Here is a 23,193-nt window from a genome sequence, read left to right as displayed (position 1 = left end):
AGGTGCGCCTCAATAACTTCAAGAATCATCTCCATAATTTTACCAGGCACTGATGTGAGATTGACAGGCCTGCAATTGCTAGGGTCTTCTTTCTTACCCTTCTTGAAAATTGGCACAACATTTGCCAGCTTCCAGTCTACTGGGACCTCTCCAGATTCCCAAGATTGTTGAAAAATAATTGAGAGAGGTCCCGTGATGACATCAGCCAGCTCTTTAAGCACCCTGGGATGAATCCCATCCGGACCCATGGACTTGTATGGATCCAGGTGGAGCAGCAAATCCCGCACACATTCAGGGTCGGTAGGGAGTTTGTCATTCCCACCGTCATGGTCCTCCCGCTCAGGGCACCCAGGGTCCTGAAGCCCATCATCAGCATTGAAGGCAGAGGCGAAGAAGGCATTAAACGTCTCTGCTTTGCCTATGTCATTGTCTGTGAGGAGACCTTCCCCTTCAAGTAGCGGACCTATGTTTTCTTCGGTTCTCCTTTTTCTGCTCACATATCTAAAAAAAACTTTTTTATTGTCTCCCAAAGTCATGGCCAGCTTCAACTCTAGTTGGGCTTTGGCCACGCAAATTTTCTCCCTACAAACACAAACAGCATCCCTGTATTCCTTCCTGGTTGCCTGACCCACCTGACCAGCCGTACACTTTCTTTTTTCGCCTAAGCTCCAGTAGAAGATCCCTGGTCAGCCAGGCCGGCCTTCTGCCCCGCCTGCCTGCCTTCCGATATTTTGGAATCGCCTGATCTTGTGCATTTAGGAGGCAGTGCTTAAAGACTGACCAGCACTGATGGACGTCTATGCCTTCAAAAGCAGCTTCCCGGGGGACCTTGCTGACTAGTTCCCTGAGCAGCCTGCAGTCTTCTTTCCCCATATCCAGGGATGAAGTTTTGGTGACAGTTTTCCTTCTGTCACCATAAATTCTAAACTCAACCACTTCATGGTCACTATGACCGAGACGGCCACCAATTGCCACATCTCCCACAAGACCCTCTCTGTTTTCCAGCAATAGATCTAGGAGGGCACCTTTCCTAGCTAGATCCCTTAGCACCTGCACCAAGAAGTTATCATCTAGGTGCTTTATGAACCTCCTGGACTTGCTTGTGTCAGCCGTGTGGTGATCCCAGTTGACATCTGGCAAGTTGAAATCTCCCATAAGGACAAGGGGAGTTGATCTTGAGGCATCTCTTGGTTCTGCAAAGAATAATTCATTGGTGGTGTTGTCCTGGCCGGGTGGTCTGTAATAGACTCCCACAATGACATCCCCTTTATTTGTTTGTCCCTTAATCCTTACCCAGAGGCTCTCAACTTTGCCATCCCCAACTTGAAGTTCCACGTAGTCCAGCCCATGCTTCACATACATTGCCACTCCGCCACCTTGCCTACCCTGCCTGTCCCTCCTGAAGAGCCTGTAAGCATCTATTGCAGCACACCAGCCACAGGACTCATCCCACCAGGTTTCGCTTATGCCAATGATGTTGTAGCTGTGGGGCTGGGCCAAGACTTCTAGCTTGTCCATTTTATTCCTCATACTGCGTGCGTTTGTGTAGAATCACTTCAAATGCACTTCCCTACACACAGCACCTTGTGGAGCCGACCGACGGACCTCACTGGCACACAGTCCCTCTGATTCTAGCGCACCATCCCTTAGCTCATCACTGGCATGCCTGGTTTTATCCCCTTCCCCCTTCAACTCAATTCTCTTGCACTGATGACTAGTGAAGCTTTCCAAGTTACACGCATACAGCAGCTACATGTCTTTTGTGTTCTGTGTATGGTTGGGAATGCTGAAGCCTGCTCTGTGCCTTGTCTGTGTGAGATCTCCTAGAGTTCCTGGGGGGATTCTGCTAAGAGTTTAGGCCAGTTTCCCAGGATCCACCTACACCAGTAAACAAATAAACAAAAAGGCCAGTGTGTCTTGGTCCAGAGGCAGATTGGTGCAAGCTTGTACCTGTCTGCCCATGCTATTTCTTTCCTCAAACTAGAATGGCTAAAACCTCACATTGTCCTTAGGAAGCTTCCTGTGATATTCTGTATCCTGAATTTTTACTTGTATTGTTTGAGAGAGTTATTTGACGTGGGTCAGAACTATATCAGGGAATGTATATTCAACTAGGTTTGCAAGAGATCCTTGACCATTGGGCAATCTTGGTCCAATATTTTATTTAGAAGTATCAACATAGTCTAAGAGTGTACTCTCACTGTAGGCATCGCTGTGGCAGAAGAATATTTAGGGGACAAATTACCTGCTCCACAGTATTAGAAGACCTGCAGATCTGAGTGAAAACTCACAGGAGAAAGTTGCTTAAAATATAAATATATCCAGAAAAAAATATAAGAAATATGCAAAGCTCATAAGCAAAGCTACACCATTTTACTGAGGAGGAAAAAAAAGCATAACACAACAACAACAACAACAACAAACAAAACAAAAACAAACAAACAAAAAAATAAACCCTTGAACTTGAAACTTGAACTTGAACTTGAACTTGAAACTTGAACCCAAGGATAATGAGAATGAGTCCAGAGGAGGGCCAAGAGGATCAAAGAGCTGGAACACCTCTCCTATGAAGACAGGCTGAGGGAGTTAGGGTTGTTCAGCTTGGAGAAGAAAAGGCTCCAGGGGGACCTTACATCAGCCTTCCAGTACCAAAAGGCACCCTACAAGAAAGATGGGGAGGGACTCTCTCAGGTGACAGAGTGATAGGACAAGAAGTAATGGCCTTAAACTAAAAGGCAGATTAGGTTAGATATTCAGAAGAAATTCTTTACTCAGAAGGTGGTGAGGCAATGGAACATGTTGCCCAGAGAAGCTGTGGACGCCCTGTCTCTGGAAGTATTTAAGGCCAAGTTGGATAGGACTTTGATCAACCTGGTCTACTTTGATCAACCTGGTCTAGTGGAAGGCGTCCCTGCCCATGGCAGGAGAGTTGGCAGGGGGTTGGAATTAGACGATCTTTAGGGTCCTTTCAAGTCCAAACCATTCTATGATTCTATGATTCTAAAGGGGTACAGTTTCTAAATCATTCTTTATCTTAATTTGAAAGTAGTATTTTAAATCTGGTCATTCCTCCATAGTATGGTCTATTTTGAAGGCAACAATATCAACCTTGTCTAGTGACTGAATGAGTACAGAAATATCTAATGATATAATCCCAGTGCAGTTTCAGACTTGAGAGTTCATCTTGTCCTCCAACAGTATGGCTTTCTGAATATATCAGGTAACAGAGAAAAAAAAATCTTTACATATGCTGTGAAATAATTATTTGCTTGGGAAAATATAGGTCTATATTTCAAGCCAAGTAAGAAAGTACATTTCTTAAATGTTGGTCATGTGAGGGGAAAGGGAGTGTATTAATTGCAGTTTAATAATAATAATAGTTATTATTATAAATAAATAAATAAATAAATAATACAATAAACACAGTGGGCTTTGGCACTACCAGAAGAGTTTTGCCCATGAACCCCAAATTAAAGATATTTGATTTCTAAGGTAGTGGATCCTTTTGGAACAGTACGTAGTACAGTCCCATTGTCCTCTGTTGCTACCACTGGCCCTTCCCTACTTAGCTTGCTCATCTTTCTGAATTCTTGTTTTCAGCTTCCATCGTGTGTCACAGAGAAGCAAGTGTTGGACTGTGAATTCCAATAAATGGCTTATTGTCTCTTCAAAACATTCCTCCCATGTATTTCATAATAATCTGCTGAGATACAAATACCTTTATTAATAACTCTTCTGAGTATAAATATTTGCTTCCTTGCTGGAGAATTGCTTGGGTTGTTCATAACACAAATGAAAGAGCAGCCATACAATTCAGAACAAAGATCTGTCTAGATCAGCATCATTGGCCTTTCAGTGAATGCTCAGGAGAAGGAGGAAAAAGGCCAAGGGCATGACATACTTCTTCCTGCTGGCTTTCTTACTATTCAGTTACTTTCAGCTCAAGAACTTCCCTCAACTTCTGTGATTAGTCTGTTTACAGGCCTTGTATGAATCTGTCTTTCCAGTAGCTGATCAGTCTCCACTTCCTGCAGCCACCAGGCCCTTTGGCAAGGAGTTCCAATGACAGACTGCAAGTTGCATGGCAAACTACCTTTTTCACTCTGCTTTGAATCTGTCTTCTACTAGCTTCTTTTGCTAGCAAATACTTCTTGTACTAGAAGGGCACTAGAAGTGAATAATCACTCTTTCGCCAACATTGGTTCTGTGGACCTCTGTGCCATTCATAGTTCTGTAGACCTGTTTTATCACTTGAATCCATCTCTTCTCTGACCTGAAGATCTGAACCTATTAAGTCATGCCTTGTAGGATACTGTTTCCATACAATCATCCCAGCAGTCATGGAACCTCTCAATTTTCTGAGATGGGATGACTAGAGCACAGGGTTCAAAGTGGGAGAAATCAATAGAGCTAAATACTAGAACAAGAAAATATTATTTTCATGTTCTTCATTTCATATTTTTCCATATTGATAGACTTCAGACATTTTGTTATCCAATTATTCAGTCCTGTTAGTCTGAAATTCCTCATGCTCAGTTTTTGGTATTGAATAGTGTTGTCAGGTTATTTCACAGGAAACTTTTTTTTTCAAATGACTTGAAATAATTAACATACTTTAAAAAGCTGTCTAGTTTTAAAAAATTACAAATAATTAATAAACAGGTATATTTCATTAAAATTGATAGCTATGAAATTACGTGTTTCTAGATATTAAAAAATTACAATGATTTTTGGTCTATCCTGCAAGTTACCTACCAGTTTACCTAAAGGTTTCTGGGATAATAAAAGTGAATTTTTATTTAAGCCACATTAACAAAAATGAAAAATATGCAGAAGACCTTGTATTTGACTTTGGTGCCAGCAACCAAGGATTTTTATTTATCTTTCCTTTAAAAAACTAAGGTCCCTGGAAGAGGTAGATTTTCTTATGTAAGTTTTGTTGTTGATGAACATAATTAATAGAGTTGTGGAATCATAGAATCACCACAGCAAAAACTTTCCTTAACGCACTGTTTAAATGAAGAGCTTTCACATGGAGAAAGTTTCTGTCAGGGATATTGCAGCCACCAAGGCTGAACTTAGGCTCTGTACTGTAAGCAAGGATCAGTCAGTTATGTCTCCCTCCCTATCCAACAACTCCTCTTTCTCCTCACCTCCCTCGACCTCTTGCTTTGTATGACAGCTGTGGAAAATCAAATCATCCTGCAAACCTGCTTTCTGCTAGCCAGCTGGCAGCATGGGCCAGGACCAGAAGTGCCAGAACCTTACAGCTGTATGGGTATTGCTGGCTATCCGTCTGTAGCATATGTCATATGCCTGTCCCTGAAGTAAGCTGAGAGGAGGATCAATTAGAAATGAAACTCCTTCATCAGAATAAAAAAGGTTTCCTTCCCACTCTCTCGCCTTACTCTTCTGATCTTCTCTGCTAGTTATTTATTCTCTTCTCCTTTGCTCAGTGCTCTAGGGATCATACACACAAAGAATTCATTCAAGTTTGTGGCGCACTGATACATTTTGTTAGAGAGTACAAAAAAAAATTTAACGTCACCTTTTTGAGATAAAGGTGTGGCAAGTCCAACTTCTCTCAAGTAAATAATGTTAAAGTAGAATTTACTGCTCCATGAGTTCAGACAAATCTTTTCAGACAATTTACAGTCAATTTTCTCTTCCATGAGGTCAAAACAGTGCAGATGAGCAGTATGTAAGGGACAAGAATTTAATTCAAAGATATGGTCACTTCTGTTTTACTAAAATAAGCATGTCCATATATGAACACATTCATATTCTAGCCTAAGTTTTTAAAAATATTTGCTCACTTAAATAATGTTTTCTCCCATTAAAAAAAAAAAAAAAAAAAGGGCAGATATTTCTCCAGTTCCCAGATTTTGACTATGTTAAAATAGAGGTGGCAAGAAGCCAACATGCTTAGTAATGTACAGTGGCACTCTGAAGGCAAACATGAACAATAAAAATATCCTTCTACATTGACAGGGCTGATCACATTTGACTGGAATGTGGATTTCATTATTTGTTAAGAGACGAAGCATTCTGCCATTTCAAAAGTTCACCTCTCACCACAGGCGGAAGGAAATTGTATGCACAGAGAATTCATGGCAGATGTACTTTTTAATTTAAATTTATTTTTTTATTCTAGACATTGAGAAAAAGATTGTGACAGTGGAGTATAGTTCTTAGAGCTCCCTTACTCTGACCTGTACAAATACATCTCATCATTTAGCTGTTTCATTCCACTGCAAAAAAATCAAGGTTTTTGAGTAAAGTAATATTTTTATTGCTTACCACAGCATGAGCCATTCTTCTAAATAGACCCAAAATTACTTTATGAGAAAAACAAACATACAAACAAACAAAAAACCCCTGTCACTTTTAATATGCTCATTTCCTGTCTTTCTGAGTGATGCTTAATTACAAGCAAAGAAACAAAAACAAACAAACAAAACCAACAAAACAACTTTATAGCAGTGCTCTTCTGGAATTCTTGATATGTTTCTTCCATCAGCTGTTGCCTGTTGAGTTTATCTGGAGAGTTAGTCATATTTTGAATATTTAACTTACAAATTACGGGGTTACTTGTACTGCTTATCTTCAAATATATATCTTGAAAGCTCAAAATGCCTTCTCACCATGTCTCAACATTCTTATTTTTCTTCATTTATCCAGAAGTATCTGTATAATATTATGAAACATCATATGCTCAGGTGCTTTATAGACCAATAATTTAACAGTGTTCATAGAGATTCTTTTCCTCTTGGTGCCAAGCTAAAATTGAAGAGACTCAAATTTGACCCTTCGGTAAGTAAGAATTATCTTCCTCTTTTCCATTTCTTTCAAATATTTATGTTGAATAAACCAAATTTGTTTGCATAACTCTGAAAAGCTGCCGTCTGGCAACGTGCTGTCTCGATTCATGGCAGAGTGTTTTGTTCCTGCCAATTTCAAGCCTTTGTTTTAAAATCTGTGCAGAAAACAACCCAATCCTCCTTCCCCTGAAGTCAATGGCAGAACTCCCACAAGGTTCTGAAGGAGAAGGATCAAGCCCAAACAATAATGGAAGGTAATTTATTTTTTTTTTCAAAGTATCGTCAAAGGAATTGTACTCCTGATTCTATTTGTTGCTGCTTTGAAAACATAATGGCAAGATTTTGCATATATACCAGTCAATAGCTCTAGGCAACTTGAAACTGTCTGATTATATACACACACACACACACACATGCATATATATATATATATAAAATCCCCCACGGGAAAATAAAGGAGAACATTTGAAACACTGCATACCAAAAAGTGTTTTATTTTCTGAAAGCTAAAAAGAAGCTTCTAAAACAATTTTATTATTCATCACTTGATGAGCAGAAGTTTTCTGGAGCAGTTTGAATTATAGGACATAAGATCATAGTCATACTACTTAGGCTAAAATCCCATCAGATCTCATAGCTAAAAAGAAGATGCCTTGAGTCCCAAGGATAAAGCAGGGTGTTTAACAAATTCCATATGTTCTAACTCCTAGAGTAATCTTTCAACTCATTTTGGGGGATATGGATCACTTTTTCCTAATATTTTCTTCAGTGTCAAGTCTGAAGTATGCCACATTAGTAGGCCCCTTCAGCTAAGTGCAAAGCTGAAGCCTTGATGAGCTGTGACTACAGAAATCTGCATTGACCCTTCTGCAGGGTGAGAAGATACCCTCTGTGTTCTGGCTCATTTCCAGATGAATTTCACCCTGCATCCCCGCAATTGCCTTGTAGCCATGCATAAATATATGTTTCACTTCCTTTGTTTAAAATGGTTATGCCGTGTTACTGCTGCAAAAATGGGTGTACTATTATGATCTAAGATAGCTGCATGTCACTAAGAAGGAAAGTGATACCTGCTGAGTTCCCTGGGCTTGTAAATAGCTGTTATTACTAGAAAAGGTACTGACCTTTCCTTCCCTTTTTCAGACTACCAGTTTCAGCCTAACCTAAATCATACAGAAACAAACAAACAAACAAACAAAAGCCCTACACGTACAGACATTATAGGAAAAGTAAATTCGCAGCAGAAGTCCAGAAACACTTGGTACCAGCAATCAAGATTCATAGAACATTGAATTAAGCAGGACATGATCTACACAGAAAAAGCAGAACAAAAACAGATGGAGATGAGAAGTGGGAAAGTAACCTGTTCCAAGATGTGTACAGGTTTTAAAGTAGACTCATAGAATCATAGAATGGTTGGGGTTGGAAGAGACCTTAACGATCATCTAACTCAACCACAACCCCACCATGGGCAGGGACACCTTCCACTAGACCAGGTTGCTCAAAGCTTCATCCAGCCTGGCCTTAAACACTTCCAGAGATTGGGAATACACAGCTTCTCTGGACAACTTTTTCCATTGCCTCACCACCCTCTGAGTAAAGAATTTATTATAAATATCTAACCTAAATTCACCTTCTCTCAGTTTAAAAACATTACCCCTTGTCTGATTGCTACATTCCCTTCTAAAAATATCCTCTGTAGCTTTCTTGTACTGGAAGGCCACTGTAAGGTCTCCCCAGAGCCTTCTCTTCATCAGACTGAATGACCCCAACTCCCTCAGCCTGTCTTCATGGGAGAGGTGCTCCAGCCCTCTGATCATATTTGCAGCCCTCCTCTAGTTGTGCTCCAACAGGTCCATGTCCTTTTTATGTTGGGGGTGCCAGAGCTGAACACACTTCTCCTGGTAAGGTCTCAGGAGAGCAGAGAAGAGGGAGAAAATCACCTTCCTTGACCTGCTGGTCACAGTTCTTTTGATGCAGCCCAGGATATGGTTGGCTTTCTGGGCTGCAAATACGCATGCTGTCAGATCATGTTGAGCTTATCAACCAGCATCCCCAGGTCCTTCTTCTCTGAATCCAGTCTTTGCCCAGCCTGTATTTGCACTTGGGATTTCCCTGGCCTCGATGCAGGACCTTGCTCTTGGCCTTGTTGAACTTCATGAGGGTCACACAGGCCCATCTCTCAAGCTTGTCCAGGTCCCTCTGGATGGCATCCCTTCCCTCCAGCATGTTGGTCCAGTCATTGACCACGACACTTTGAGTGAAACCATCCAGACAATTCATTACCCACTGAGTGGTCCATTCATCAAATCCACGTCTTTCCAATTTAGAGACAAGGATATGCAGGACAGTGTCAAATGCTTTGCAAAAGTCCAGGTTGATGTTGTCAGTTGCTCTTCCCCTATCCACCAATGCTGTAACTGTGTTGTAGAAGGCCACCAGATTTGTCAGGTACAATCTGCTCTTAGTGAAGCTATGTTGGCTGTCACTAATCACTTCTATGTTTTCCATGTGCCTTAGCATAGTTTCTAGGAGGATTTATTTGCTCCATGATTTTGCTGAGCACAGAGGTGAGACTGACTGGTCTGTAGTTATCCAGGTTTTCCTTTTTTCCTTTTTTAAAAAAATAGGGGTTATATTTCCCCTCTCCAGGGGAAGAACTGAAGTTCTCAGTGAGAACTTCACCAGACTGCCATGATTTCTCAAAAAGATATGGTTAATGCATGGGCCTTTTCTTCCTTGCTGTGCCTATAGGAGATAAGAAGTTCTGGCATGGCTCTATTTGGCACATTTTTAGCTAATGGACTTGTTTTGTGTTTAAGTGATAAACTGACAGATATAGTGATTCCCCACAGGTAGAAGGAAAACAGTACTGGTCTTACTGGAATGTCAGCAAAATGTCTGGAGTCATTGTGTATAGGGCAAAGAAAATTAGGACATGAGGCTGTGAGTGGGCTTTTTGAAAAGAAAAAGTCTATATGTTTGAAATCAGTTTTAATTACATTTAAAATTTTGTTCTCTGCATTTGCACATACAATTTTTTGTTTTGTTGTGTTTCATTTTAAGTATATGTATACATTTGTTGAGGTTTAACCCTTCCGGCAGCTAAACACCACACAAATGTTCGCTCACCCTCCCTCTCTGGGATGGGGGAGAGAAATGGGAAAGTGAAGCCTGTGAGTTGAGATAAAGACAGTTTATTAAGACAGGAAAATAATAATAACAACAACAATAATAATAATGATAATAGTACTACTATTAATAATGTGTACAAAATAAGTGATGCACAATGCAATTGCTCACCACCCGCTGACCGATGCCCAGCCTATTCCCGAGCAGCTGGCCCCCCCACCACGGGCTAGCCACCCCTATATATTGTTTAGCATGACATCAGATGGTATGGAATACCCCTTTGGCCAGTTTGGGTCAGCTGTCTTGGGTCTGTCCCCTCCCAGCTCCTGCTGCACCCCCAGCCTGCCCACTGGCAGGACAGAGCGAGAAGCTGAAAAGTCCTTGGCTTGGTGTAAGCACTGCTCTGCAACAATTAAAACATCAGCATGTTATCAGCACTCTTCTCATCCTAATCCAAAACATAGCACCCTACCAGCTACTAGGAGGAAAATTAACTCTGTCCTAATTGAAACCAGGACAACATTCCATACGGAAATGCAGCATACAGATCCTACCATTTTAATCAGGTAGTTAGTTACTTCTACCTTATTTATTGTCTTTGGTTCTAGGAGCCCATACAGGGTCTTGCCCTAGGAGATAACTGCATGCTATGCACCCCAGACTTTCCATGTGAAAGCTGTTTATCAAATGCACGTTACACCTATCTCCAGATTTTTTTTTTTTTTTTTTTTTACTGGTGAAATCTGTGTAGAATTACACTGAAATTTATAGTTACACATCTGATATTGGACTTGCTATCTCTGGCCCAGAAAGTTAGCTGTGGGCTGTACACTAAGATTCACTGTGATTCTTACAAACACAGGAATCTGTTCTCTTAACAAGAAAATGAAGTGTCTCAAGCTGTAATGTTTGTGAAAAAAACTAAAACAAGACTGTTAAACTTAATCTGTTCAAATGAAAAGACAAAGTCTGCAAACCTCAAAGCTGGGATCTGACTTCTGGTGTAAAGCTGCATGTATGTGAGCATGGGTTTGTGTTAGTTCCCATCTTTTCTTAGGACTTAAGGATATCATAAAGTATAAAAATGGAAGTAATGTTATTAATGTAACACTAAAAAAGTGTAGTCCCCCTCCAGCCCTACCCCCTCAATGTACAGAAACTTTTAACAGCAGCTTGAATGTAAACTTTCATTTCCTGTCCACTAGAAATATATATACTTTCAGTGGGGATCAACAGGCAGAATTATTCAAGGGAGAGTGTGCTTCAGTAGTTACAGCACGGAACTTGAAAAGGTCCTGGCTTAGTTTCAGCATCTTTCTGGGTCATTCATTCATTCAGTGACCTTTGATGACTTACTTGACCTCAATCAAACCAGCTGCAAAGGCAGTTAAAGAAGGCCTGCTCTGCAGAGGAGATACTGCATCAAAATTGAGTCTCTCTGGGGAAACAAATATAATATTCTGAACTGGGAATGTTCGAGCTTTATGGATGTAAGAAATATTGCAAGGTAAATCTCCTATAGTATTTGATTATGAAACAGTGGCAATATATTCTCCTTCATGGATCATTTCAAAGTCCACTTGACAGCATTAGCTATTGTGTCCTTAAAGTGTATGAACTTAAAACTGCCTAAATGATGATAAGTTATCTAATAAAGATAACAAGTATTTAAGGAAGATAAATTCTCTTCCAGCTGAACTCTGATAGTCAACAAACACAGTGCTTACAGCGTTTTAGTACAGCTTTGCTTAAGCCAGGTGACATGATAAACCATGCACAGTGAAGGCTTGTTGGGCCTCTAGTGCATTGCTGGACAGAAGGTGCAGTGAGCCAAGTGTGTCCTCCTACCAGACAAGAGGCCACATCCATCAAGAGTGTGCTCAGGAGTGTTCTATGGCAAATTACACAGCCGAAGTCACTGCTAGCAGGAATGATCATGAATATTTGGATGTTAATGCTGCTTTGAACTCACTTACCCCACAGAGATTTTTCCCCCAACATTTGGTTTTATTCAGTAAAATTATCTGATTTATTTAGAGTCAAATATTCAATAAATATTAATTCTTTATTAAAAGAGATGCGTATTTTCCAGTCTTTAGTGCTGCCTTATGTTCTATGAAGCACAACTGGAAATTGTCAATTTAAGAATGAGATGAGTGAAATATTCAGAAAGAATTGCAAATTGACCTCAAGTGAGCCTTACTTGAATACCATGACAGCTGTCATTTCAGGTGTATTGAGTTTAGATGGCAAGGATTTTGTATTGGGGTACTGCAGTTGTGGCCTCTGTGAGAAAAGTCCAGAAGCTGCCCCATGTTAGATAAGAGCCAGCTTCAGCCGACTCCAAAAGGGACCTGCTGCTGGCCAGAGATGAGCTAATAAGCACCTCTGTAAGAGTAGATTTAAGAAAGAGAAAAAAACTGCAGCTGGGAGAGTGAGGGAGGACCAGTCCTGCAGACACCAAGGTCACTCAAGAAAGAGGGGGAGGAGGTGCTCCCCACTCTGGAGCTGAAGTTTCCCTGAGGCCTGTGGAGAGGTCCCTGGTGGAGCAGGCTGTCCCCCTGCAACCCATGGGTACTACAGTGATCAGATTTCTATGCTGCAGCCCATAGAGGAGCCCATGGTGGAGCAGGTGGATCCAACCTGAAGGAGGCTGCGGCCTATGGAGAGCCCCCACCGGAGCACACTCCAGTCTAGAGCTGTAGGAAAAGAGGCTGAGTAACGTTTGTCTGGGCTCTCACATATAAACTCCCAGTGATAGCGTAGAGTGATAGTGCAGATCACCTCCAGTGAGATTTAATATTCAAATTATATTTTCAAAATGTAGTGTAATTACTCCATATTTAGTTCAGGCATACTGAGAGTGTCATGATGTTTGCTTGGGACTTTTTTTTTTTTTAAAGGGACTTTCCCTTTCCCTTTCGCTTTCCCATCCTTTTCTCCTTCCCCTTCCATTTCCATCTCCCTCTTCCTCTTTCCCTTTCTCTTCCCCTTCCTTTTTAGTTTTCCCTTCCCCTTCCCTTTCTCTTTCCTCTTTCCACTTCACATTTCCCAAAATATCTTCCTTTTCCCTTTTCACTCCACTTTCTCATCCCCTTACACCCTTCCTACCTCCCTTTGCCTCCTTTCCCCTTTCTTTGCCTCTCTCTCCCTCTCCCACTCTGGCTTCCTCTCCCACCATCCCACCATCCTGTTTCCTCCTTTTTTTTTTTTTTTCCTTTCAATGAGGCAGGCAAGGTGGTGGTGGAGGTATTTATGCAAACCTGATTCTTTTGTTTTTCTTTGTTTTCTTAGGCAGGTTTCTTCTTTCTGGATCAGAAGACTTCAGTCTGGTGTAAATCTAAATGGAACAACATATGGTCAGAGATCATACCACGGATCATTGGTTCTAGCATAAAAGAATCCTGCAAAGTCAAGCTACAAACACAAATTTGGGCTGGATATATGAAAGTTCAAATTGTGAGTAATCTACAGAGATTTAATTTTTTCTGTGTTATTTTTATATGTTACATTTTAAAAACACCTCTTAAACAACTGGGAATCTTCAGGTTTGATTGCTGTGCTAATAAATTGTGTATGAGATTTTAATCCAATGTATTTTTAGACTTTTGTTGTTTATCTATTCTTTAAAATTATGTCCACAAACACTAACTCCTCAGTGTTTTACACTGTAAAAATCTTATGTTTGTGTATTGTTCCTTGTGTATTAATTTATTGAATTAAATTTCCTGTTCATTTTATGAGAACTATTAATAGAACTAAACCTTAACCTTTTTGTTGTTGTTGTTGTTGTTGTTTTATTTTGTTTATGTTGGCTTTGATTTTTTTTTTTTTTGACAGCAAATGATGAGCTGATTGATGGAATTTATTTGCCATGAAGTCAGACCATGGTTTAATCTAGGAGGGAAAACCTGTGACATTTTATTACACATTTTATTTCGATCACGTATTTATCATATATCAAAATATGTCCATGGTTGATGTGTTGAATTTTACAAATCACATACATATAAACTACTTCAGAGAAGCTGCCCCAAAATAATGGAGAATTTGCACTGCGTCTTTGTGACACGTTTTTTTGTTACATACGAAGCCACTGGAGGAGGTGTGCAGGCACTGGAAAAATCAAGTTTGGCAGGCCAAACATAAATATACATTCAAATACACATAAGTACATTTCTACAAATAATTTTCTCAGGTAACCTACATTTGCTGTACTTAGCATAAAATAAATGCCTATATATGCCAGGTGCATCCAAGCCTGAAAGTCAGAGTCAATAATCATAGTCGTTGTTAAGGCTAGATGTAGAAAAACAGGAGTACAAGAACTAGACAAAACCCCTTGTTATTTTGTTCAGGCTACTTATGGAAGTCTTTGATATGACCTTTTAACCCAGCAGCAGTACAAACAAGTTGTTGTTATAAAGTAAAATATCGACTGTTAGTGTTCTAGATAGTCAAGACAAAACTTTTCATGATAGATAGGAGGAATGTGTTTCTTCCAATGCATACTGCTTCAACAAGGCATCATGAAATGCAGCTTCTAGGAGTAAGGAAAATTAAGAGGTACAGAAAGTGTGTTTTTGACATGAAGAGTTACAGTGTTCAAACCTTTTGAATATACGGTGTACCTAGAGAAAGAGACTAAAAATGCATATACCCATTTGATTTAATAAGAACTGTTATTTCCTCCTCCCCCCCCCCCCCCCTTTTTATTTATTTATATTTCCTTTTTCATGTCATGCATTCTCTAATAGGATGTTTATAGAAACATGTTTTAATATGACTAAGCATATTAATTTCTTTCATGCTTAGGGGTGAACTTTTGCATTCTCATGTGGGAACAGAAACTATTAGTAATGTGTATTGCCACTTAATACCATTTACTTTTGTGAAAATGTGAAAGGCAATTAATTTTAAAATTTGCAGTGAAGGTTATGATTTTGCTGTTTGAGGTAAATATAATTTTAATGACAATTTTTCTGGACAATAAAGGTCTTTTTAAGAGGGAAGCATGCCCTAAGGTATGTAAAGGTAATGTATCAGATTAACTGATACAGTTATTTAAAAAAGACACATTTTCAGGTACCAGAAATCTTCTTAACTCATGAGGTAGAAGACCTAAGAAAAGTCTTGCATCTATGAGCAGTATTACTTTTCTTACACAGCAATTAAAATGTTTCTTGCTTTCTTTTGTTAATATGCATATATATATATACATGTAATATAGAGAATCATAGAATCACTAAGGTTGAAAAAGACCTCCAAGATCATCTGGTCCAACCATACCAATACCACCAATATCATCCACTAATCCATGTCCCTAAGCACCAGGTCCAACCTTTCCTTGAACACCCTCAGGGATGGTGACTCCACTACTTCCCTGGGCAACCTGTTCCAACGCCTGACTGCTCTTTCTGAGAAGAAATGTCTCCTCATTTCCAACCTGAACCTCCCTTGGTGCAACTTGAGGCCGTTCCCTCTAGTCCTATCACTAGTTATCTGTGAGAAGAGGCTGACCCCCAGCTCGCCACAGCTTCCTTTCAGGTAGTTGTAGAGAGCAATGAGGTCTCCCCTGAGCCTCCTCTTCTTCAGACTAATATGTATATACGTTAGATATATAATATAACAATAATATACTAATATAATAATAATATACTAATATATTATATGCATTCAGACGAATATATTTATAGCATATATAAAATACATATATAATGTAGTAGTGTAGTGTATATATTATACATATATAATATAATATATATATTTATAGTTGCTTCATAATGCAATGTTGAGTAATTTTTGGCATGTATGTAAAGAGAAACAGGAAATACCGAATCTAAATAAAATAAATATTACCTTAAAAGTTGTAATTATTCTGTGATTTTTCATTAGGAATTTTGAGTGGCATAAGGTTTTCTAAAATCTCTTAAAATATTTTTTTCTGAGGCAAAGACACAGATAATAATTACAAATTTTGTTAGGTAATAATCATCCAGCCATACTGGTAATATCTGACATGAATCATGAAAGAGTTCAGATTTTCTGTGTTCTAGTTTCATTAGAAACAGGTTTATTGCTTAGGTTAAAAAACCTGTGTAAAAAACCCCAGGCAGAACTGAGCAAGATATTTCTGCATACTTCTGTCTCTAATTTTAATCATTTCCTGAGTAGTGAGGAGCTGTAAGCAGGCTGTATGGCTTGTGTCTGCAGTTCAGTGCAATTTGCTGTACAATGATTGTTGCAGTTAGGGAGGGCAGTAGTCCATAACAGCCCAGTGTTGAGTCTAGCTCAAAGGATGTGTGTATGCCAAATGAAAAAAAATGATTCAGAATCTACCACTTTGTCTACTTTGTATATGAAATGTTTCACTGAAAGACACAGAACTCTGTTATGTACTAGTTGCTGTATGGATTTTGTTCACGGACAAGATTTGCCCGCAGAAGTGATTTTCCAGTGCTCCCTGGATGCCCGTACCCCTGATATCTTATCTCATCTCATCATCTCATCTCATCTGACCTCATCTTAATTTATGCCTTTCAAATGAGAAACTTGTTTTCTAATCCTTGCAGCTGATTAAAAAAAAATAATAATGAAAATATCAAAAATGTTTTTAATAATAAAATTATTTTCTTGGCTTGCTATAACAACATTTTTACATGAAAAGTAATTTACTGAAAAAATGTAATTTTGATTAAAATTAGGTTCTATCAGAAACTGCAAGGGGTAATTTCCTGATGGCACCAGGACCATTTTGTTTTTTTAAAGTGTGTTTGCAAAATATACATCTTACTTTTTGTTTAACCTTTTCTACTCTTTTCAAATCTTTTGTTCTCAGTGGAGAACAAGGAGATAAAACCAGGATGTGAGATATGAGATATACTACTTACCAGCCAGACATCCAGCAAATACGTTGTAGTCTTTTTGAGGATTACAGACGAAAACTCCTTATGGTAAACATTTTTTTTTTTTAGTGCTAAGTGGCATAACATTTTTTGGTGCTGCATATTTTTGATAAACCAAAATTAATTAGTAACTTAAATGCTGTGTGTTAGGTTCTGGAAAAATACAGAAATAAAAAGAAAGTCAAACCACTAAGGAGATATTTAAAGAAGAATAATTTCCTATTCACATCATAAAATTTGTAGATTTTTTTTATAAGGCTACATATGTGTGTGCTATCAAATTTTCCCAATAATGAACACTCCCCCCCCCCCCCCCCCCCCCATTTCAGAACCTATTTTGAGGAAAAGACTAGCTATTTAGCTATTCTGTTTAATTTTCAACCTAGTTGCTTGCTCTAAATTAGCAAATCCAAGTGTGTATAAGATAATTTACTGTGCTTAATGTTCCTTTCAATAGCTACTAGTTGTCAGCTTTCTAAGGGAAAGTTTATTCTAAAATCAGTATGAAAATTGTAAGTGGGAGAAAGCAGAGAAAATTATTTTGATTTGAAAAAAATGTACTCACATAGTTAATGAAAGTTTGATTTAACTCCTAATAGGATTTGGTAACAAGCTATTTTCAACAATTAATTAAGCAGTTATTAGATTAATCAAAATACCTGACTTATCATCAGCCAAAAAATACATTTAATCAGCTGTTGTTTTATTTGTCCTTCTAAAAATAGTTTCTATTTTCAAATGAAATCAAGAATTTGAGCATATATAAAAAGTGCAGATATTCAAAAAGACATATTTTAAAGTATTATTCTTATAAAGTTCTTATAACTATCCATGAAAGCACAACTACAGGAAATGGGGAAGTGTTATTCTGGCTCTAGAATTAAGTTTCATCCGTTGTCCAAGCCAAATATCAATGTATTCATGGCTGACTTACACCTTTATTATATGGGGTTTATTTCTCAGAGATGTTGTTATTATTAAATTAAATTCACTTTCATATTGAATGGTGTTTCGTAAATAGTAAGCCTAGTGTTGCAAAAACACTGAAGAAGATCTTAAAGTAAACCACAATAATTTCCATCTATGTGTAACTGTGAGATCACATTTGCTTTAATTTTTTCAACTCCAGAGTTATTTTGTTTTTATGCAATGAACGCATATAATGGAACATAATACACTCCTCCACCTAGCAGTTAAGCAGTTAAATTTCATGGCTGTTAGTGAAAATGGTTGACAGACAGAAGAAAATGGCATAGATGTACAGTTTTTAATATTCTTGCAATAAGGCAGTTACAGACTGCTGATTACATTTTGATGGGTTTTGACAGAGAACACCAGAAACGGGAACTGGCTGGGAACTTCTTAATGAGACATTTCCTTAATCAGAATCTCTGTGAGTTTTGGGGACTAAAAGCTTTCTATTTGTAGGCTTTCTTAGGTAAAGGGAAGAATTTATGGCGACAAGGAACAGTAATTAAGTGCAGCCAAAAGCCTAAGGTGCTCTCTTGGGATGTTCACTCCCTACTTCACCTCTGTTGCAATACATTTCATTGGAGAATATTAACCATACATCCATAGGCTATTACAATCTCTCTCAAAAACATCCACTGGTGATTTTTCTATAAAAAGGGTAAACACGTGGTAACCCAGACAGAACCTACTTGTTTAAGTGAGTAGTTTATGTTGGAAGTGAAGACATGAGGTAATTTCAAATTTCAGATGGTTATCCTAGTCACAAGGCCTCTGATTTTATTTAGGAGTCTCTTTCTTGCTTATGTTTGGGATTGCACGTGGAAACTAATGAAAATTCAAAATTGCAAAATCAAATAATATATTTGTGGCCAGTCCTAATAGGAACTTTCTTTTGCAGAGAACTTTTGAAAGCATATATAATATGTTATATATTAGGGAAACTAACATGATCAGCAGGAAACACTCAGCTACTTGAAATGTGTTCATTTTGTAACTATACAGATTTCCAGCTGAAACATCCCTGATAATAATTAATTTCCCCCTACAGTGCTGTTTCCATTCCCTTGTGGGGAAGAGCACTACAAAGACTGGCTCTGCTATATCATCTGGGAACAAAGACAAGACACTCCCACTTCTTGCTATCTCTCACTCAAAACTAAACTCAGGTGGAAATATCATTCCTTGTGTATTGCTTTGATTAGTGGGATGATATTGGGTCCAGGGCTAAATGCTTAAATACTTTAATACATATTTTTTAAAGCATTGGATTTACTGGAACTCTTTTCTCCTGACTATTAATATGAGTATAATGGTCCCGATTGTTTTGTCACATCTATGCTACACAACCGGAGCCTACATTTGAACTGAGGCTGACTTTAATTATCGAATTAACACAATTTCATGGTTGATATGCTTCTTTCTCACCTCTGGGCTTTATATTTACTGGTCTGCTGTGATCTTTTTGCCTATTGGTGCAAGAAGAAATTAATGCATTTTCTTGTTGCTCATGCGTTACTATCCAGAACAATTACAAATTAAATTTTACCTAAAGAAATATAGTCCTGGATCAGAACTTTTTCTTACAGCTCCTTACATTTAAAAATAAATGAAACCTTTCATTAAACAGTTACAGACATACGTTTCCATTACAGAGTATACATGTCTGAACTACCTATTACATATTTCAGTTTTACGTTCATTTCTTGAAACCTGTGGCCCATATTACTATGTGGCAAATAAGGACCTGGGCCCTCATCTGTCCCTGAACATCACTGTGCTGTAGCTTGTTCAAACAGAGCAACTGCCAAAGTTCAGACTTGAGAATATTAAGGTGTTCAGAATATTTAGATATACAGAATACTTAAGCCTGCATGTAATGAAGATTCTTTATTGTTAAGCCTACAAGGAGTTCTATTCAGATAATCTGTGCAGCATTAAAAAAGTCATTATCATCTGCAGTAAAAGAACTGGGGGGGGAAGAAGGTTGTTTATTTCTTTTGAAATGATGTCCACTGTGTTCTAAGTGGTCACAGTGTGGCATGCAGAGAAGCTTGTGCCAGATTTGTGAAGAATCATCACAATCATCTCTTCCTTGAACTCTTTCAGTTTTAAGCTGTCTGAAGTAATTTCCTATCAGGATGAGCCTGGCTAAAGAGGCAATACACTGCACAAAAGATAAAGTCATAAGTATGGAAAACTATAAATGTGTGATTATGAAAGTATACAAATTAGCCTTAAAAAATACAGCATTGTATCAAAAGCTTATTCCTAGCTTGTGTCTCTTCCTTTGTTCTTTCTTCTTTCTTCTTGTTCTTTCTTCTCCCCTATTGAATTATGATTGTTGATCTCTCTTTTCATTCTCATCATTTCCCCCTCACTTCTACACCCTCCTCCAAGGCAAGGAGGAGTGATGATCACTGCTTTGTCAGCCCACATGAAAGAACATGTAAATAACATAGCAATTTACCTATGGAGAAATGAATTATTCAATCACATACTGATACGGGAGAAGTGAGATATACCCCTTTCAGTATATGATTCGCTTAATATGTCAGTATTTTGTAGAAAGATGATCATCAATGAGATCTTTAGCTATCTATGTCTTGCATTAATCTGTCACTAGTAGACCATGTAGGTTGGTAGGTGTAGTGAAGAGGTAGCCTCCCTCCAGTACCCTCTCTTATATTTTGCAGATAAACATACTTTTCCCCTTTGAAATGCCAAGTAAAGTATGATACCATTTTTTTAATAACTTTAGGGAAAATGCAAATATTTTTTTTAGCAAGAGCAACTATTTATGTTTTAGCAACTATTTATTCTGTGAATACTTTTATGTTCATCTGAAACTTGAAGGAAATAAAAGGAGAGATATTTATTATGACAGTCTCACACAGAAAGTTAATTTCCCCACAATCCTTTATTCTTCAAAATACCAATTTCAGACAGATTTTATTGTGACTTTATGAGCTTTATGCTCATTTACTTAATAATGAAATTATTTTGCAGGTGGAAGTATTGAGGCTACATGGCCCCTGTACAGTATTTACTCAGGTGAATATTTATTTTCTACAGAAATTATCCTTTTCAGTTATATGTCATTGAACTTCCTCCAGGAAGAGGGATTGCACACTTGAGTAGAGGTTGCCAAGTTTGGTTCTGTGTTTATCTTGTACTTGTTGATCTTAAAATGAAAGCGTCTCACTACACTGTGTCAGTATGACTGAACTTTAGGTAGCCTTGTCGAAGCAGGAAATCCATATTTTGTATGTTCTTTCTTTCAGAGTACATGTTGAAAGTACACTTTTATAAAAGGATATTGTATAATAGGAGCTGCTTTCAGAGCTGACAAAGACCTTGGGAAAGTTAATGTTTTGCTATTATTAACTAATCAAGATCCTGTACTCCCAGTTCATTTTTCTATGCAATGAGCCATAATTCTTTTGTTGTTGGGTAACCTTTAATTTGTAAGGAACATTAACAGATCCTGAATTAAAAGGAACTTCAATGGATGATCAGACAGCATCTGCATATGTAGTATTTTAAGATTTTTAATTGCAATTATTTATTAAACTTTTCAGACTTTTATATTGTAGCAAACCAATCATGTTCTAGACACTTATAGGATAATGGGAAATACTAAAAATGATAAAAGGCTGCAATATTATATAGTGATTTTATATCCACCTAGTAAAAGATGAATTTCCAACATATGTATTTTTATGATAGATATCAATGCAACTAAGCAAATAAAACATAAAAAAATCAAGTCCAGATAGAAAACATTACAGCAAGGATGTGAAAAGAGAAAACGGTTATGGTAAAAAACTATTACACCTATTGCCTCTTTTTCAACTAAGAAAGCAAGGGTTTATCATCTGTCCCATTTAGAATTTTTCAGTTGATTGATTTAATGAAACTTCTTCAAATAGACCATTTTTTTTTTCTGCATTGTCATCTACTGCAATTTGTTCTTTTTAGCCAGACCTAGTAAAACATGCTATCAAAACAGCTATTAAAGTCCTGTGTATTTAATATAAAATTGTAAAGCCTATCTGAATAGTGGGCTGCATTAAGAAGAGCCAGCAGGTTAAGGGAAGTGCTAATTAACTTCTGATTAGCATGTCTGTAATAGTGTGTCCAGTTCTGGGACAGGAGAAACATCAACAGAAGGGAGAGTCTGTTGAAGGGCCACTGAAATATTGAGGTGGCCAGAGCAAAACAACATACAGGAGAGGCTGAAGGAATTAGAAGAAATTTCTTCTGAGAAGAAATGTCTCCTCATTTCCAACCTGAACCTCCTCTGGTGCAACTTGAGGCCATTCCCTCTACTCCTATCACTAATTATCTGTGAGAAGAGGCCAAGCCCCAGCTCCCCACAGCTTCCTTTCAGGTAGTTGTAGAGAGCAATAAGGTCTGCCTTGAGCCTCCTCTTCTTCAGACTAAACAAAGCACATCTTCTATTCTCTCCCCATGAGCATTCAGGCTCACCTCCACATCTACATCCTTTGTCAGATTCTGATGCCACAATTTCACATCCCAGAATCCCCTCCCCTCCCCTCCCCTTTCCTTTCCTTCTTTTTTTTTTTTGACTTTCTGGCTGGAGTGTACTTTTTTTTTTTGTTTGTTTGTTTCTTTCTTTCTTTCTGAATCACTTTCAAGATTCACAGAAAACTTGTTTGCTACTTGGAAAATAAGAATATGTTTGTAACATGATCTTCTGAAAACCAGGAACTGGAAAGACAAAATTTTAAAGGGGGCCTAGAAACTGATTCAGTTTGGTAATCTGTGAAATATCAACACATCAGAATCCAAATTTATGATCCCCGTGCTTCAGTTTTCTTGCTGTCTAGTCTCACTAGATAAGCATCTTTGGACCTTTAATCTTCTAGACATATGCAATCTTGTACTTAAGCATACAGAGAGAACTTCCGTTCAAATATCCTGTTGACTAAGCTTAGTCAAGATCCTGAAACTGTTTCTCTGTCTAAATCCCTTGATTCATTTGTCATGCTCTGAGCATGACCACAGAGACAGGTTATTCGCAGGATACATCTTGTATTCCTTTTAACTTTTCCATAACAGCACCATGCACTGACCTAGGCAGTAGGTGACATGGCTTCAACTCCTTTCAATGTCAGTGAATTCTGACCCACCACTACTTCTCTTCAGCAAAATCCCCCTAACTCTATGGATTTTACCTTGAAGGTAAAAAAAAAAAGAAAAAAAAAAAAGAAGGTAAGTGGTTCTCTACTTTTGAAATTACATTGTATCCCTCAAAAGAGATTGTATAAAATCTAAAACCAGTCTAATTGTAAAGACCCTTAAATAGAAAAATTGGGGACCTAAAGACATTTTCTTAACCG

The 23,193-nt window shown here is 38.0% G+C and overlaps 1 long non-coding RNA gene across 3 annotated transcripts; it reads left to right on the top strand.

Annotated features, from left to right (window-relative positions):
* The first annotated feature begins 12,224 nt into the window (after positions 1-12,224).
* On the top strand, positions 12,225-20,343 carry LOC308184678. 3 transcript variants are annotated; one of them, XR_013942803.1, is made up of 5 exons: positions 12,356-12,527; positions 13,248-13,412; positions 13,794-14,151; positions 16,792-16,906; positions 18,879-20,343. It is a non-coding gene; the product is annotated as an uncharacterized lncRNA (long non-coding RNA). The 3 variants fall into 3 exon arrangements; XR_013942801.1 differs by lacking the exons at positions 12,356-12,527; positions 13,794-14,151 and adding an exon at positions 12,225-12,343; XR_013942802.1 differs by lacking the exon at positions 13,794-14,151.
* The last annotated feature ends 2,850 nt before the right edge of the window (positions 20,344-23,193 follow it).

This window comes from Anser brachyrhynchus (assembly GCF_964034855.1).
Source record: "Anser brachyrhynchus genome assembly, chromosome: 1".
NCBI lineage: Eukaryota > Metazoa > Chordata > Aves > Anseriformes > Anatidae > Anser > Anser brachyrhynchus.
This window is presented reverse-complemented; position numbering and strand designations above follow the sequence as displayed.